Here is a 16701-nt window from a genome sequence, read left to right on the forward strand (position 1 = left end):
AAAAAAAAAAAGAATGGCTGTCAAGAAGTCCTGGTGGCCTCTTCTAAAGGGCCTACTGGTTATCCATTCTTTGAGGATATTGGCTGGAATCCATATTGAAAATCAGCTGAACCTAAAATTGCTGAATTATAGAGATGAATAAGAACCTGAAAACACCAAAATAAAACCTATTATTTTATATGCTAACTTAAAGATAAAAATAGATAAGGACCAAATCTAAGATGAGGAACCTAGGACAGCCTTGGCCAGACACTTTAAAGGCAACTGAGCATTTCTCTGAAATTCTAAGACATCAAATGTATTCATCAAGATTGGCTGATAAATGAGCACTATCCTTCCACTATCAGGGTAGGGCCCCGGCAGTTAAGTTGTGAAATTTAACTGTTGCTTTCAAGTGAATTCACTATATCGCTAAAAGTTCTTGGGGTAGAGTATTTCTAAGTCCTAGGGACATTTGGGGCAGTAATAGTGGCGTTCACAAGCCCACTTCTGTGCCTACATTAAGGTTGAGGTCCCAACAATAAAATAGGTTCAGCTTCCACTCAGATGGGCACCCAAGGGTGCCAGGAAGGATAGGTGCCCGGCCACATGTGTCCTGTGGGTAAAGATGGGTGCCACGCCTATCAAAGGAAGCAGATGGGGTCCTCAGGATTTCAACACAGTGAAGACTGTCTGAGGAATGCTTCAAGTATGTCTGCTCACAGCGGCTAAAGGGAGAATATACAAGGTTTCAGCCCAGATGAGGTTGAGTGGGGTCCTAACCTGGATCCCCACTGAACATGTAGTCTGCATGTTTTTAGGATTGAGCCCGTTTAATTAGTGGGGTTTGGACAAGCTAGGATGCCAGTGAAGACTGCCTGGTTTTCAGGTTTGGAGATTTTCACTGGCCATTCCTGATGTTGACAGCAGGAATCTCAGTGTAGGTCCACGGACAAGATGTGGAGTTAAGAGGGTTTGCCTACAGTTAGTACTCTTTCCAGGTTTAACTGGATTGTCCATAGCTGTCCTGGTCCTGAAAGAAAATCCCTCAGACTTTTGGTTTCTATCTAACTGGCAAGACTGGTGCAGGGTTCATTATGCACCTTTCTGTCAAGGGACCAAGTGTGACCAAAAAGATGACACCTTTGGAAGCTTCCTGCAGTTACTTTAGCACAAATTCTAAAACTGGTTTTGTTGAACTCTAGGGTTTCACAGTTTTGCAAAATAAGGAGTAATTCAGGGGTGCAATGAAGGGAAATCTCTTAATGTAAGAGATGGGCATGGTGGCACATGCCTGTATGCCAGCACATGGGAGGAAGGGGCACAAAAGACCAGTTTGAGGCCAGCCTGGGCTGAGATTCTCTCAAGAAAACAAAAGACAATTTTTATAGCACCCTCCGTGAGTTAAGGAACACAAGTAAACAGCCTATTAATAAAATAATCAGAGACCTAAGACTTAAGTTTGTACTGTGGCATTTTAAGGAAGCTCCAGAAACTAACATCCCAATGAGTCTACAGCAATAGACTGACCCCTGGTGTTAAAAGGGGAAACGTGACCCTAATATCTCCAAACCATATCCATGGTACAACTCTAAAGGAGAGGTACATCTTACTGAAGATTCCTGACAAGGGCCAACAGCTAAATGGCAAGAAACCTACAATTTCCCAGCTATTGGATCAGATGTCATGAAATCCTCAGGAAATCACTCTCAGAATGCAGGCTGGAAGGGAAGACATAAAAGATATGACAAGAAGTGACAGGTTTGGAGAGTGTTAGGCACAGCCTCAGTAGGGTAAACAGATCCTGCTTCTCAGTGGCTGCCAAGTCCAGAAAAGCCTAAAAAAGAGGAGCCAATGTGCAGATTTGCCCTGCATGAGCTGCCTGCCAAAGGGTATCAGGAATAACTCTCCCACAGAGACTACTAGTGATGGTAATTGAACAGCTGGGGAACCTTTCAACACCATCAAGGTTGCCCTGACCATAGGCGATGAACTGTTTCCATGACTGAAGGAGAGTCCTAACTCAGAGACAGGAAGTCTGAGTTCCCTTTTTTGGGCCACCCAATGTTGTGGTTTGGAGTAGCAGGCAGTAAAAGAACTCACCAAGTCAGAACAGTTAAAATAATGTTTATTGTATACTACAAATGAAACACAGGCCAGACAGCGGCACAATCGGATCTGCAAGAACAAGCTGGCTTTTATTGTAGCTACCCTCATTTGGCACAACTTCTGAAATGTTTAAACAGGGACACTTCTGAATAGTGACTAGCCCTCTATCAGGAAGCAACAATTCATTTTGATTGGCAGCCATAATATTCCAACATGGCACCTCTTACTCTTGCTTTTTCTCTAGAATGCAAAAGATTTCACATTCATAGCCACAAAAAGTTGGGTGGGAGAGATGACTCAGTACTCACTCTTCCAGAGAGTTCAGCTTACAGCACCCACCCCAGGCAGCTCACCACTCTAACTCCAGCTCTATCTGATCGGAGGGCACTGCAAAATACCACTACAAATAACTTTCTTTGCAAAAGAAAAAAATTTACAGACTTCAATTCCTTTGACAATTTTAATCCCTTTCTCATTTTGGAAAAGGTTAAAGTTTTGTACAAAACTATACAAAGCATCCAGATGTTCCATAATCACTTGTATCACGTTTACATTTCACTAAAAATTTCACTAAAACAGCATTCTAATGTTCTGATTACTATTTTGATTTTTAAAATTTACATTTTCTTATTGTGTATATGTGATCTGAAGATAACTTTCAGGAGTCCGCTCTCTTCCACCACGTGGGTTCCAGGAATTAGTTCAGGCCATCAGGCTTGTGTGAAGAGCACTTTCTTAGAGCGGGACAAATGCCCCTTTCTGAACAGGCCCTGCAGAATGAGCGAATAAAGTGTTTATTCGACAGGGTCTACAGGCTTTGTCCTGCAACATTTACAGGCTCTTTAGCACAGGTCTTTTTACTTTTCCATCACCAGCAGAAACAAAGGTTTTTTTTTTTATTATTATTTCAAACCAGCTATTTCGGGCTGGAGAGATGGCTCAGAGGTTAAGAGCGTTGCCTGCTCTTCCAAAGGTCCTGAGTTCAATTCCCAGCAACCACATGGTGGCTCAAACCAGCTGTTTCACAGATTTTATAGTTTTGCTTCCCAAATGATCTTAGTTTTCTCACACACCCCCCTTGTGCCCTCTGAACTCCTCTAAGAGACGTCATTTTCTTACATATGTGTGTTTTCTCACACACACCCCCCTTGTGCCCTCTGAACTCTTCTAAGAGACGTCATTTTCTTACATATGGAAACAGGAGTGGCACCGGGGAAGGGTTCTTAATGGAAGGAGCCAGAGCATCAAACACCAATAGTTTTGCTCTTGTCCCACCTTTGCAATTTGTCCCTTTAACTACTAGGCCATGTCTCTGATTACTCCTGACTTGTTTCCACAGAAGTGACATTCTTCATTTAGGAAGAGACAGAGTTTCCCTTCAGCAGTTAGCAGGTCTAGCTACTCCCCTCACCCATTTTGTAAAACACCAGTCCATCTGGTTCTGCATGGCCATTAGCAAACTGTCGCTAAGAGATCAAAGAGGACAGTCCCTCTACTACCATCCCAGCAGTGGTTCCTAATCCGATCCCAGAGCTGTGGCCCGGAACTAAGTTTTCTTCCACATATAAAGTACCCAGGTATGGATGACACCAGGGCAGGACAGTTACTAGCCCTTACACAACCCAAGGTTTGCCTACACTGATCACTAGTCAGATGTCCTACCTGCTGGTTGTGTCCCCTCAGTTATTTCTACATATCAGAGAGTCTAGGGAAATCCCAGGTAGCTGAAAGGCTGAGGCAGAATTAGAGATGAAAGCAACCTAATAACTTACAAGTTCCTAACTTTAAATAAATATCTTAAAATCCCTTACCTTATATAAATCTTCAAATTACTGAATAAATTTGCAAATGGCACTCTTAAGCAAAACATCCTTTTCTTTCCTACAAAAAAAAAAACTCCACATCAACAGACAAATCAATGCAGAAGTTACACTGTTATTTAAATCATGACTTTGCAAGGTCCTCATATACATTAATCACACAAGTTAGGATGTGAACAGCAGCGGAGAAACCTAATCACTATCTTCTGTGTCTGCTTTTTTCTTAAGCTCTACTTAGAAATGTTTTGTTCTTATTGCCTGAACCCTTTAAAATGTAAATACATGGTTTTATAAATAAGTACCAATTATCTAATATAAACATGTCAGAAAAAATTCATAGAATTTCAAATATATTTATTTGGTTCAGACAATCTCCTGTCCCCTAAGTGGTGGTTTCTCATCACCAAGCAAGCCTTATATGGGAAAACACACCTTATCATACCACTTACTCTGTGCTTTAAGTGTGATACATTTTCTTAAGTCTATTTATTATAGGTAAGAGTGGCTTGCATGTGTACCATGTGCATGCCCGGTGCCTGAAGAGATGGCTTTAGATCCCTGGGGATTAGAGCTGCACACAGATGGTTGTAAACTGCCATGTCAGTGCCAAGAGCTGAAACCAGGTCTCCCGAAGAGCAGCTGGTCCATCTCTTCAACCCCTTTAAATGTGTGCAGTATTTTTAAAGGTTTCCAACCGTTGAGAACTAAGATCTTCCTAGCAGATGGAGCCCACCCTGCAACCCCCATGCGGCTGAGGATAGCTATGAATATAATCCAACTTACTTAAACCGTTAAGAATCATGTGTTTCTTTCGTTTTTAGCAACTCAAGCATCAACTTTGAAGGTGACAACATTATGCCTCAACTTCAAAGTCAAGTCTTATCCATAAGTAAATCACTTCTGTGTCCAAGGAAGAGTAGTGTACTTGTGACAGCTGTCTTGGGTTGCAGCCTGACTAGGCCAGGAACAACTAAAACCCAGCAGCTGGGCACACCTGAGAGCTCTTCTGGGTGGGAAGGCCACACAGAAGCCTTTGCTCCCACCAGCTTGCCCCACCTCTTGCTGGTATCAGAACCTACTTCCAAAGTTTCCCCGCCACACTGGAGCTGCCGAGACACCCAGATTCCTGGCCTCTCCACTGTTTGCTAGCTAGACCACGGTCCCTGACGTCCTCCAGAACCAACCCTCTTTGATAAATGTCATCACTTCTGTTCCTCGAAGAACCCTGACTGACAGCTTTCTACAGATGAGGAATATTCTGATTCCCCGACCGTCCACCTTGCTCAGAGCTCACAAAGGGACAAATAAGCCACAAGAAGAACAAGTACCACACTGCACACAGCAGCTTTGAGGGAAACGTGAACATACTTCAGTAATGTTAAATATTTGTATAACTGAGCCAGGCGGTGGAGGCACATGCCTTCAATCCCAGCACTCGGGAGGCAGAGGCAGGAGGATCTGAGTTTGAAGCTACCCTGGTCTACAGAGCAAGTTCCAGGACAGGCTCCAGAGCTACACAAAGAAACCCTGTCTCTAAAAATAAATAAAAACAACAAACTGTTAGTACTTCAGACAATCAACAGGCCAGTCAGTGAGAATACCTAGCCCTGGGTACCTGACAGAGAATATAATGTCTGTCGCTTTAAACCACCAATTTTAACTAAATGGCTCAATTCATATTCAAAAAGGGAAATATAACCTCAAGACTTGGGACTATCTAAAATTGGTAACCAGAAACCCCTGATCTAATACTTTCTAGAGAAAGATTAGAAGCAGAACATCTCGTGACTATCTTGAGTTACAGAACACAGAGCACGGAAGGTGCTCGTGGAACTAGCCAGGAATCCAAAGGACCACAGAGCAGAGGCTCAGCAGGCACAGCACTAAAATCCTCCAGTTGGTGGTGCCCCATAGGGCCACTGTGGGAAAAACAGTGCTGTGTGAAAGCACAAGCTGCAGCAATGGAAGCACAGAGCTAGCTCAAGTCTCAGCCGGCTTGCTGGAGATAGTCAAGAGGACGGGGCTTCCGCTCCTGCCACCCACATAGCAGCTCCACAATTGTTTGCAGCTCAGGGGATCTGATGTCCTCTTAGCCTCTGCAGGCACGCATGCATGCACACAGCAAGGACATACAGGCAGGTGAAATACCTGTCACTAGACAGGTGACCTGAGACCAAGGTCACAGAAGGAAACAAACTCCAGCTATTCTCTAATCTCCACACATCAGCATGTACACAGTAAATAAATGGAATAATTTTTACCATTTCAAAAATAGGAAAGTAAGATTTCGCCAAAGCCTTTAGAATTCCAGTTTTACTTCATAATCCATTTCAGGTCAGGGTGTATCTCCCAGAATATTTAATACAGAAAACAGATTATTATACCTTTCCTGTGTATTTCATATCACCTTCCAACGCCACACATCTCTTCCAGACACCACCCTTAACACGATCCCTGAAAAAGAGATTTTTTTTTAAATCACTGGACAAGGGGCAATGCCTGTTTCAAGAGCATCTTTAGCAGAGCTTACATATCCTCATTAATTCCTGGGTAATCACAGCGGCTCATTATGTGAACAGCAGTGAAAGGTTTAATCATCGGATATGAAGCTACTAGAGGAAAACAGTAGAGACCAAAACCCTTGATAGAAATCTGCAAGTGCTCTAATATCTGGAGCAGACACCTCTGAGCCTATGACATAATTACATGTGTTTTGCAATTCCTCATTTGTAATTAGTAATTACAAAAACACAGTCAAAATTCAGATAAGATAAGGAACAGTAGCAGTGTGTCAAGCTATCAGGAACCCCTCCCCTGTACTAGAAAATCCACAGCAGCAGGCATCCAGTTAAGCATTGTAGATACTAACCTGGCTTTCTGCTCAGCTGAACCCCCTCCCTTTTCCGGCATGACTATCCTAGGTTATACTCCTTTGTGGTGGGGATTAGCCCCCACACGCTCATCTATCTGCATGCTTTGCCCTCAGCTGAGCTGTGAGGGAAGATTAAAAGGTTATGTAGCCTTGCTGGAAGAGGTAAGGCAGCAAACTTAGGCTTTTCAAAAGCTCTCTGTTGGCACATCAAGATGTAAAGCTCTCAGCAATCGCTCAGCACCATGCCTTCCTGCCTGGCTCCCTGAGCTCCAATTAAATGGCTTCTTTCCTAAAAGCTGCAGTGGTCGAGGTGTCTCTTCACAGCAATGGAAACCCTCTGCTATGGTAGTGTCAGAGTGCTCATCAGTACCTCACGTTCTCTTAATACTTATAACGAATGTATTCAAGTACTAATCATTTCACATAGCTTTCTTCAATTTTAATCTGTGTATTTTATGTTTATATATAGTCATTTTATCTGTGTGTGTCTATGTACCACCTGCATGCCTGATGCCCAGAGGCCAGGTGTTGGGTCCCCTGGAACCAAAGTTACAGCTACACGGATGCAGGAAACAAACCTGGGCCCTTTACAAGACCAGCAACTGCTCTTAACCACTGAGCTGTCTCGCCGGTAACATAAGCAGTTAAGACTTATTTTTGAGACAAAGTTTAATTGTGTAGCCCAGACTAGCCTGAAATTCTGCATGTTCTGAATCCACTCCAACCTCACCACCACTGGGAAGGGCGGAGTCTCAAGGAGACAACAAGACTCAGAGGAAGCAACACAGACGGTGTACAGAGTAAAGGTAATAAAGCTATGAGACAGAAAGTAGATTAATAGAAATGGGTTAATTTAAGTTATAAGAGCTAACTAAAAACAAGCCTAAGCCATCACCCGAGATTTCATAATTACTAAGTCTCCTTGTTATTCGTTATCTGTGAGCTGCAGTCCAGCTAGTCCTCCCCTCCCTCCTTTACATGGGTTCTGGAACTGATTCGTGCCACCATGCCTGTGCCCGTGCTCTGACCAGAGCCGTCTTGCTCACCCTGGCTTTCTGAGCCTGGCTTTTGTTCACTGAGCTACAAATTGAAGCCAAAGCTTTCCCTCCGACCACATGAAAATTTCCCCGGCAACAAACATTACGATAGAAGCGCATGTGCCAAGAAAAGAAACTCATCCTAGTGTGCCTGTGAGACAGGGCCTGTCTGGCTGTGCACTGCTGGCTGGCCTGAACTTGATTCACCTGCCTCTGCCTCTGCCTCTTCCCATAGGTTTCTTTCTCACAAGCTTCAGAGAAGGAGGCTCACTACAAGCTACCAGTTCGCACCTATAAACATGTGACCAAAATGGAACTTTAATCTCAGTTGGTAGCAAGTGGGGACAGGAATTTGCAAAGCAATTCCAGTAACATAATCTAGAGAAACAAATGGACCCACACTTGTCCACACTCTAGGCATCACTATTAATAAACACTCAAAAAATAAAAACAAACCATGTAAACGCCCAGCATCTGATGTCTTACACATACAAGGTTACACCCAGGCAATATAAAAGTCATCTTCCAACACTGTTTTACAGAGAAAACCAGCCACAAAAATCCTATGCACTAGTTTATTATTCCGTCTCAAACATACAGAACAGGTAATCTATACGGGCACAAAGCTGCTTCTAGGGACGAAAGGGCAGGGAGTTTCCTGGGCTAGAGGTAGAGCACTTCCCCAGTGTACATGACGCCCTAGCAACCTCTACAACCACGTTAACCGGGCTTAGCTGGAGCACACCACTGGGGAGGTGGTGGGCAGCCAGCCATCTTAGGCTACATAAGTCTAATGGTAGCCTGGGCTACACGAGGCCCTGCCTTAAAAGGAATAAAGGTGTCTTTAGAGGAGACGTAAAACTTCTAAAACTGACCCGAACCTTTATTCCCAGCCTTTTGGGAGACCCATTCAGAATATTATCAGAGAACTGTAAAAGTTCTAAAAGCAAGTGCAGGTTGGTGGAACGGCGGAAGACCCGGGATTGAATCTCAGACGTGCTGGAAGCTGCTTCTTTGAGGCTATACTTCTGCACTGAACTGTAGATTTAACTGTGAGGTGAAATAATTCACTCAAGAAAATTGACACAAAGCCCTGATCTTAGCTATCAAGTAAATGATACACCACGTCCTCCCCCAGCAGCCGGTGTCCCCAAAGTTCATGGGCATTCTTTTAAAATTAAAAGAGCCGGGCAATGGTGGTGCTCACCTTTAGTCCCAGCAATTGGAAGGTTGAGGCAGGCGGATCTCATGAGTTCGAGGCCAGTGTGGCTGGGTGAACAATGCCTCGATGATTTGCTGACTTTGATCAAGAGTAAGTAGGCCGGGAGGGGGGGTTCCAGTTTGACTTGAAAATTAGTATCACTTGAAGGATATAAAGACATAAAACCTTTACATGCTTCTATAGCTGGCCTACACCATTATTCAGAAAAGAGGTAAAGAATACGCTACAGATCTTGAAAAAATAAAACTACACCTTCAGCTGGCCGGTTTTTTCGTTCTGTAAAGTGTAAATAAGAGGAACTTGACTTGTCTTCTAAGATCTTTTCAACCCTTAAAGCTATCCACGATGCCCCATTCCCAAACCCGAACAATGCTCTGCCTGCCCCTTCTCTCATGTCTCCGCTGCTGAGCAGCTGCCATCGCACTGAAGGACTCAAGGGCCCACGAGATCTTACCTTCTTTCATGAACTAACTCCCTCATCGAGGCAAAACGTTTTCAGAAAAAGATTCGCTAAATTAAGATTCCGGGAAATCCTCGATCAAGCTCCTGTGGCATCACATGCATTGAGCCAAGTCACACCAAAAGCTCCTGTGTCACCTCCGAATCAGTGAGCTACAAAAGAAGGTACGAGGCAAGGGTTTAAATCTTTTGTCCCAGCTTGGTTTGCAACATTCAGCCGATTTCGCGCCCTGTCCCTACCTGTCTCCTGGTGTCGTTCTCCAATCGGTCCTCCGGAGCGCGCACCACCATCGCCAAAGCCAGCTCGGCGTCGGGTCTATTCCCGCCTCTCTACTATCCATTACAGCGCTCGCCGAAAACGCGATGGCGCCGGATTGCACGGAGCAAGCGAACACGCCACAGGAACCACAGAGGTCTAACAAAAGAACTTCGGAGCAGGGAGAGGCACGGCCCACCGCACGTCTGAGAAGCTCCGGACCTCTCCGATTGGCTGCTGCGACACGATGTGGCCTGTGATTGGCTAGATGGTCGAGCGCGGCGCCTACGGGAGACAGGATTGGAGGCCCGCGCATCCAAAGGCCGCCCTTCCGGTCCTCCAGTCAAGCACTCGGGCGGAACCGAGTTTACCCCAGCGCGAAGTCTCGCGGGAGCTCCACAGGGCAGGGTGGCCGGAAGTTACACTGCGGAGGACCACGGCCCCCGGCGAGTCCGCGTGGAACATCGCGACCGGTCCTCGGGCCTCCGAAGGAAGCGCAGCCACCGAACCACTGCACGGCTGCGGGACTGAAAGGGTGGGGCGGTGGCGCTGAGCATGGCACCGGTGGCTGTGCACAACCGGAAGTGGGGCGGGGCGCGGCAGCATCTAGAGACCTGTCTAGGGCGCAGTGTTGACCGGTCTGAGTGAGGTTCCTCCAAAGACTTTCGTTTGCCGTTTTTTAATTTAAAGTGAGGCTGTAGGCAGCTGGAGTGGTTGTGAGCGCCAGTAATCCCAGCCTTTCAGAGGTGTGGTAGGAAATTCCCGAGTTGGGGTCCATAATGTGAACCCCGGTTTCTGAAAGTCATTCATACCTTGTTGAAGGCATACCGAGGAGAAAAGTAGGACCTTTTGTGTTTCTTAATGATGTCCCCCTGTGTAGATCAAGCAGACCCGAAAATATACATGCAGCCCAAGCTGGCCTTAAACATTCCTGCATTGGCTCTAGCAGACCGAGACCCTACACCGTGTCCCAAACGTGTTGGGTTTTGTTTTTTTTTTTTTTAAGTCACTGAAGATGACGAATTAGGCAGCCAGAGAGCCCTCAAGTTCCACCTTTCCCTACCTCCCAGCATTGGGTGTATGCACAGCACGTTTTTAATATGATCAGCTTACGGTGTCAGTGTCCACGTTTATACTATTCAGGATTCCCTTCCCACAGTAGACGAGTCTGGCCGGTCACTGTAATCCTTCACAGACATACTCAGGCCCATCCCTGGGTAATTCTAGATGTGTCAATGTGACAACAAACACAAATGAACATCAAGTCCCAAATGTTATCTTTCTTCTGAACATTTCCCACTTGAATCTGCTTCTGACTCCCCATTTCCCTGGTCCACCCCCCCCCCACACACACACACAATCTCAAGCTTCTCCATGCTAGTTAGGAGATGTGTGTGTTAGACCAGATCTGTGTGCTGCTTTGGGAAGCAACTTTCTTGGCTCTTACTAAAAATAGCACAAGATAATTTGGCTCTGGACCTATAACATTCCATCCCTCAACAATCTTGGAAATTCAGTCAGCCTTATGGAATGTCTAAGACAGGTGAGGTTCCCCCTACCCCACCACTGGGACTTCAATTTGTTTGGTTTTGATGTTTGTTGCTGTTATTGTTGGCGTTAAGCTCCCAATATAGCTAAGGATGACCTAGATCTCTTGATTGACGTTTCAGCCTCCTGAGTGCTGGAATTAGATGCTGGTACCATTATATGCAGGATCGGAGCATTTCTAACTACCTTGAAATTTCTTGAAAAACCAGATATATTTATTTCCTTATGTGCGATCAACTGGCTATTTCCTAGCTTTTATATAAAATCAACACTAGCTTCAACTTATCAAGATCCAAAATAGCCCAGGAGAGTTATACAAATTATGTTATCGTATTCTCCAACCAACTTTGTGTCATTTGGATCTCCTTCTGAGCTCAGCTCTTCATTTCTTGTAATTGCCAATTTAGGAATTCAGATGAGAGTCGAGAGCAAACTGCTGAGGATAAAGGGGCTCAACAGTGTATAATGAAGTACATGCTCAAAGGAGAGTAAACCATGGCCCAAGGGACCACTGGCATAAAAGCTCACTCAAGGGGTGAGAATGGACACTGGTAAGAGATTACTTTACCAGCCTACATTTTTAGGAACACTTTTATAAAAAGTCTCTACAACAGATGGTTTATTTTTGTTCCTCCTCCAGTGATTGACAGGCCCACTTGGAGTAACTTTTAAAAGGGGTGGGGACAATGCGTATACCAGGCATAGCGGTGTGTGCCTTTTGTCCCAGCATTTAGAAGACAGGCAGGTGGATCTTAAGTTCAAGGCCAGCCTGGTCTACATAGTGAGTTCCAGGATAGCCAGGGCTATGTAGATAGACCCTACTAAGTGCTGGTTATGTCAACTTGACACAAAATAGAATCATCAGAGAGGAGGGAGCCTCAACAGAAAAAATGCCTCCAGAAGACTGTGCTATAGGCAAGCCTGTAGGACATTCTCTTAATTAGTGATTGACATGAGAGGTTCCAGTCTATAGTAGGTGGGTTATCACGTGACTAGTGGACCTAGGTTCCATAGAAAGCAGGCTGAGCAAGCCAATAAACAGCAGTCCTCCATGGCCTCTGCATCAGTGCCTGCCTCCAGTTCCTGCTCTGCTTGAGTTCCTGTCCTGACTTCCTCCAATGATGGACCACCGTGTGCAAGTGTAAGCCAAACAAACCCTTTCCTCCCAACTTTCCCTGGGTCATGGTGTTTCATCAGAGCCTGCAGTTTCGATTCAGTTTTACACGTTGCTAACTGTGAGGGAGAGGTCCATCCTCTGTGACCTCCAGGCCTATGAATTTCTGACCAGCTACGAAACATGTATTATTTATCTTTTATAGGTAAAGACATAAATGATTGTAGAGCTTAAAGGACAGCTAAGAAGTGAGGAATCAATTGGGAGATAGCTCAGTGGCCCTGCAAACAATGTCTGGAGTTTGGGTCCCCAGAACTTAAGTAAAACTGGGCAGAGGCTCCCAACCATCTGTAACTCTAGCCTGGGGAGCTGATGAGCTCTTCGGCCCTGTTTTGGGCACTGGTTTTTTCCTTTCCAACTACTTGCTAATAACTACATAAATATCCTACAGGGACTTGATCATAGTTCTACTCAATCTATAGATAAATTTGAGAACTGGTTTAACGCTAAATTGTATAAGACATGACAAACCTTTCTTTTGTTAAATCAATGTTTTCTAATTTTCAGCATATAGACTGTATTGCACACACATATTTCATGTTTTTGAAGCTATTATGATAATTTTAAGACTTCCATTTCTTTCTCTTTTTTATTATTTTCTTTTTTCAAGATAGGGTTTCTCTGTGTACCTCTGGTTGTCCTAAAACTCGAGCTGTAGATCAGGCTGGCCTTGAACTCAAAGAGATGCACCTGCCTCTGCCTCCCGAGTGCTGGGATTAAAGTCATGTGCCACCATACCTGTTTAAAACTCCCATTTCATAATGCTTATTACCAGCTTATAGAAATACAATTGTCTCTTGTATACTTGCTAAATTCAGTAGTAGCTTTCGTTAAAGTCATTGATTGTTCTGTGCAAGCAAGCCCATAATCTAAACCACAGGCTTCTTATTCATTTTGTCTATGGGCCTGCTTCTACCCCTGCCTTATTAAACAAAGGACCTTCAGGAAGTAATGAATAGTAATGTCTTGTTCCCAGTAACATAGGGAAAACACCTTGACTTCACCATGAGTGTGGGTCACTGTGGCATTCTGTAAATACTCTTTATTTGGTTATTCTTAGTTTGCTTAAGAGTTGTTTTTTATTATTATAAATGGGTACTCATTTTTCTACATTTTTGGCAAAAAGTTTTATGAAATATAATAATTCACGTGCTGTAACACCCATTTGGATTTTTTCTATATTCACTCACCATCACTTCCTGCGACTTTTAGGATGCATGGTCATTGATATATATTAACCCAGTGAACTACACTGATTAAAAAAATACTGGCTCACTCTTAATCTTGGTATGATGTTTTCTTTTTATATACAGTCAGCTTTTATTTTATTATAGAATTGCAACTTGCAGTGATCTTATAATAACATCCTGAATATACTTAATATTTAGCAATTAAGAATGTCTTAAATGTTACCACAAAGCTTTATCATTTAAGAAGTATTAAAAGCCTTTGCGAGCATTGTTAGTACTCAAAATTGCAGGGCAGAGGCAGGCAAAGGTCTGGGGGTCTGAGGCCAGTCCAGTCTACACAGTTGAGCTGCCTGTAGGACAGTGATACCATGTCTCAAAAAGAAAAAAAAATTCAAATGGTAGATCTTGGAGCCTACCTCAGAGGTTAACATGTAGAAGGCTCTGGATTCAATCAAGGCTTTAAAAACCACTTGAAAACAAAAACAAACCAAAGAACCACACACAGCTAGAGCCAGAGAGAGCACTCAGTGATTAGGAGCACCTACTGCTCTGACGGAAGACTTGAGTTTTGGTGCCACCCCAACTCCAGCTTCAGGGAACCTGACAACGCTGCTCTGGGGCACTCGTACCCATTCACATATTTCACCTCACATTCCCCAGCCACATACACACAAAAATAAATCTTTGAAAACAAAACAAACAAAAAAGCAACCCATACAACACACTGAGTGTGGTGGCACACATATCACAGACTGGGAGGTGGGAGAGAGGAGGACCAGGGGTTCAGCATAACCCTTACTTGCTGGAGCCTGCCTGAACTACAATGAGACAAATGCCTCAAAATTACCAGATCAACCAAACAAAAAAGCCAGGTGAATGACTCAGCAATAATTTCTCCCAGAATCCTGGAAAGTTGAGGCAGAAAGACTGTCATGAATTTGAGGCCAGCCTAGAATAAATAGACAGAAGGAAGGAGGGAGGGAGAAGGGAGAAAGAGAGGGAGGAAAAGTGGGAGGAAGGAAAGGAAGGAACAGAAGAAGGGAGGGAGGGAGAGAAGGAAGGAGGGTAGGATGGAGGAAGGGAAGAAGGAGGAAGAGGAAGGAGAAGGGAGGAAGGAAGGGAGGAAGGTAGGAGGGAGAGAACCAAAAACCCTCACATATGACCTACAGATAAAGAATTACACAGAAACTAAAGAACTAGAAGGTAAATAGCTTCACAACTGGGAGATGTAGTTCAGTAGCAGAACACTTGACCAGCATGCATGAGATCTTAAGTTCAATCCCTGACAGAAGCAAGCTAATGAATAAATAATAACAACACTACATAAGGTACTTAGGATAGGGCCGTGGCTGCAGCCCAGGGACAGAGTGCTAGCTTGGCCTACCAAGGCCCAGACTTCATCTCCCACAGTACAACAACAAACCAGAATGCTTAAGATTTGCCCCAGGTGCAGCTGAAGGGCCTAAGTAGGCTTCAATGATGTGGTGAGTATTCCTTTCCTAATCTGCATTACAGAAAAAAAAAAAAACTGAAAAACTTTCTGAAGCTATTTTTTATTCACATTTTACATAAGATTGTAAAATGTCAATTATGAAGTACCAAAAACTGGGGCCGCTAAGCCAGCCCATCCTCCTCCCTCAGCCAGGGCTCTGGCTTCAGTGCCTACAATACCAAGCTTCCATCTCCAGGACAAGATCTACATGCTGCTTCTACGACCTCAGAGCCACAGAACTAAGGAAGGTGGTGGTGACAGCATCCTGCACCTAACAGAGCAGACGCACTTCTGCCATAGACGTGGGAAATCACAGGCATATTCTCATTTCAGTGCAATTCATGCTAGTGAACTGTGCAAAGATGAGAGCCTTCAAGTTTTTTCACAAGTAATGTCAAATGTACTTGAAAATCAGGTAACTATGCTGTAGAGGGTGTGGAGAAAGGGGTACACTCATCCACTGCTGGTGGGAATGCAAACTCGTGCAACCACTTTGGAAAGCAGTGTGGCGGTTTCTCAGGAAATTCGGGATCAACCTACCCCTGGACCCAGCAATACCACTCTTGGGAATATACCCAAGAGAGGCCCCATCATACAAGTATATGCTCAACTATGTTCATAGCAGCATTGTTTGTAATAGCCAGAACCTGGAAACAACCTAGATGCCCTTCAATGGAAGAATGGATGAAGAAAGTATGGAATATATACATATTAGAGTATTACTCAGCAGTAAAAAACAAGGAATTCTTGAAGTTTGCGTACAAATGGATGGAAATAGAAAACACTATCCTGAGTGAGGTAAGCCAGACCCAAAAAGAGGAACATGGGATGTACTCATATTTGGTTTCTAGCCATAAATAAAGGACAATGAGCTTATAATTCGCGATCCTAGAGAAGCTAAATAAGAAGGTGAATCCAAAGACAAACATATAGGCATCCTCCTGAATATTAACCTTCATCAGGCGATGAAAGGAGACAGAGACCCACATTGGAGCACCGGACAGAAATCTCAAGGTCCAAATCAGGAGCAGAAGGAGGGGGAGCACGAGCAAGTAACTCAGGACCGCGAGGGGTACACCCACACACTGAGACAATGGGGATGATCTTTCGGGAATTCACCAAGACCAGCTAGCCTGGGTCTGAAAAAGCATGGGACAAAACCGGACTTACATAGCAGACAATGAGGACTACTGAGAACTCAAGAACAATGGCAATGGGCTTTTGATCCTACTGCACATACTGGCTTTGGGGGAGCCTAGGCAGTTCGGATGCTCAACTTACTAAACCTGGATGGAGGTGGGCGGTCCTTGGACTTCCCACAGGTCAGGGAACCCTGATTACTCTTCAAGCTGATGAGGGAGGGGGACTTGATCGGGGGAGGAGGAGGGAAATGGGAGGCGGTGGCGGGGAGGAGGCAGAAATCCTTAATAAATAAATAAATTAAAAAAAAAATAAAACTTTGATGCAGAAAAAAAATTGTATCATAAAACAGCATGTAAAATAAAGTTTATTTTGCCTTGAAAAAAAAAAAAGAAAATCAGGT

At 44.2% G+C, this 16701-nt stretch overlaps 1 long non-coding RNA gene across 1 annotated transcript; it reads right to left on the bottom strand.

Moving 5' to 3' along the window:
* Positions 1 to 2085: 2085 nt before the first annotated feature.
* Positions 2086 to 9732, bottom strand: LOC113457505. The gene is made up of 4 exons (XR_003378061.1): positions 9494 to 9732; positions 6293 to 6362; positions 3900 to 3969; positions 2086 to 2858 (listed from the first exon to the last, which is right to left on the bottom strand). It is a non-coding gene; the product is annotated as an uncharacterized LOC113457505 (long non-coding RNA).
* Positions 9733 to 16701: the final 6969 nt, after the last annotated feature.

Source organism: Microtus ochrogaster, linkage group LG1 (assembly GCF_000317375.1).
Source record: "Microtus ochrogaster isolate Prairie Vole_2 linkage group LG1, MicOch1.0, whole genome shotgun sequence".
Classification (NCBI taxonomy): domain Eukaryota; kingdom Metazoa; phylum Chordata; class Mammalia; order Rodentia; family Cricetidae; genus Microtus; species Microtus ochrogaster.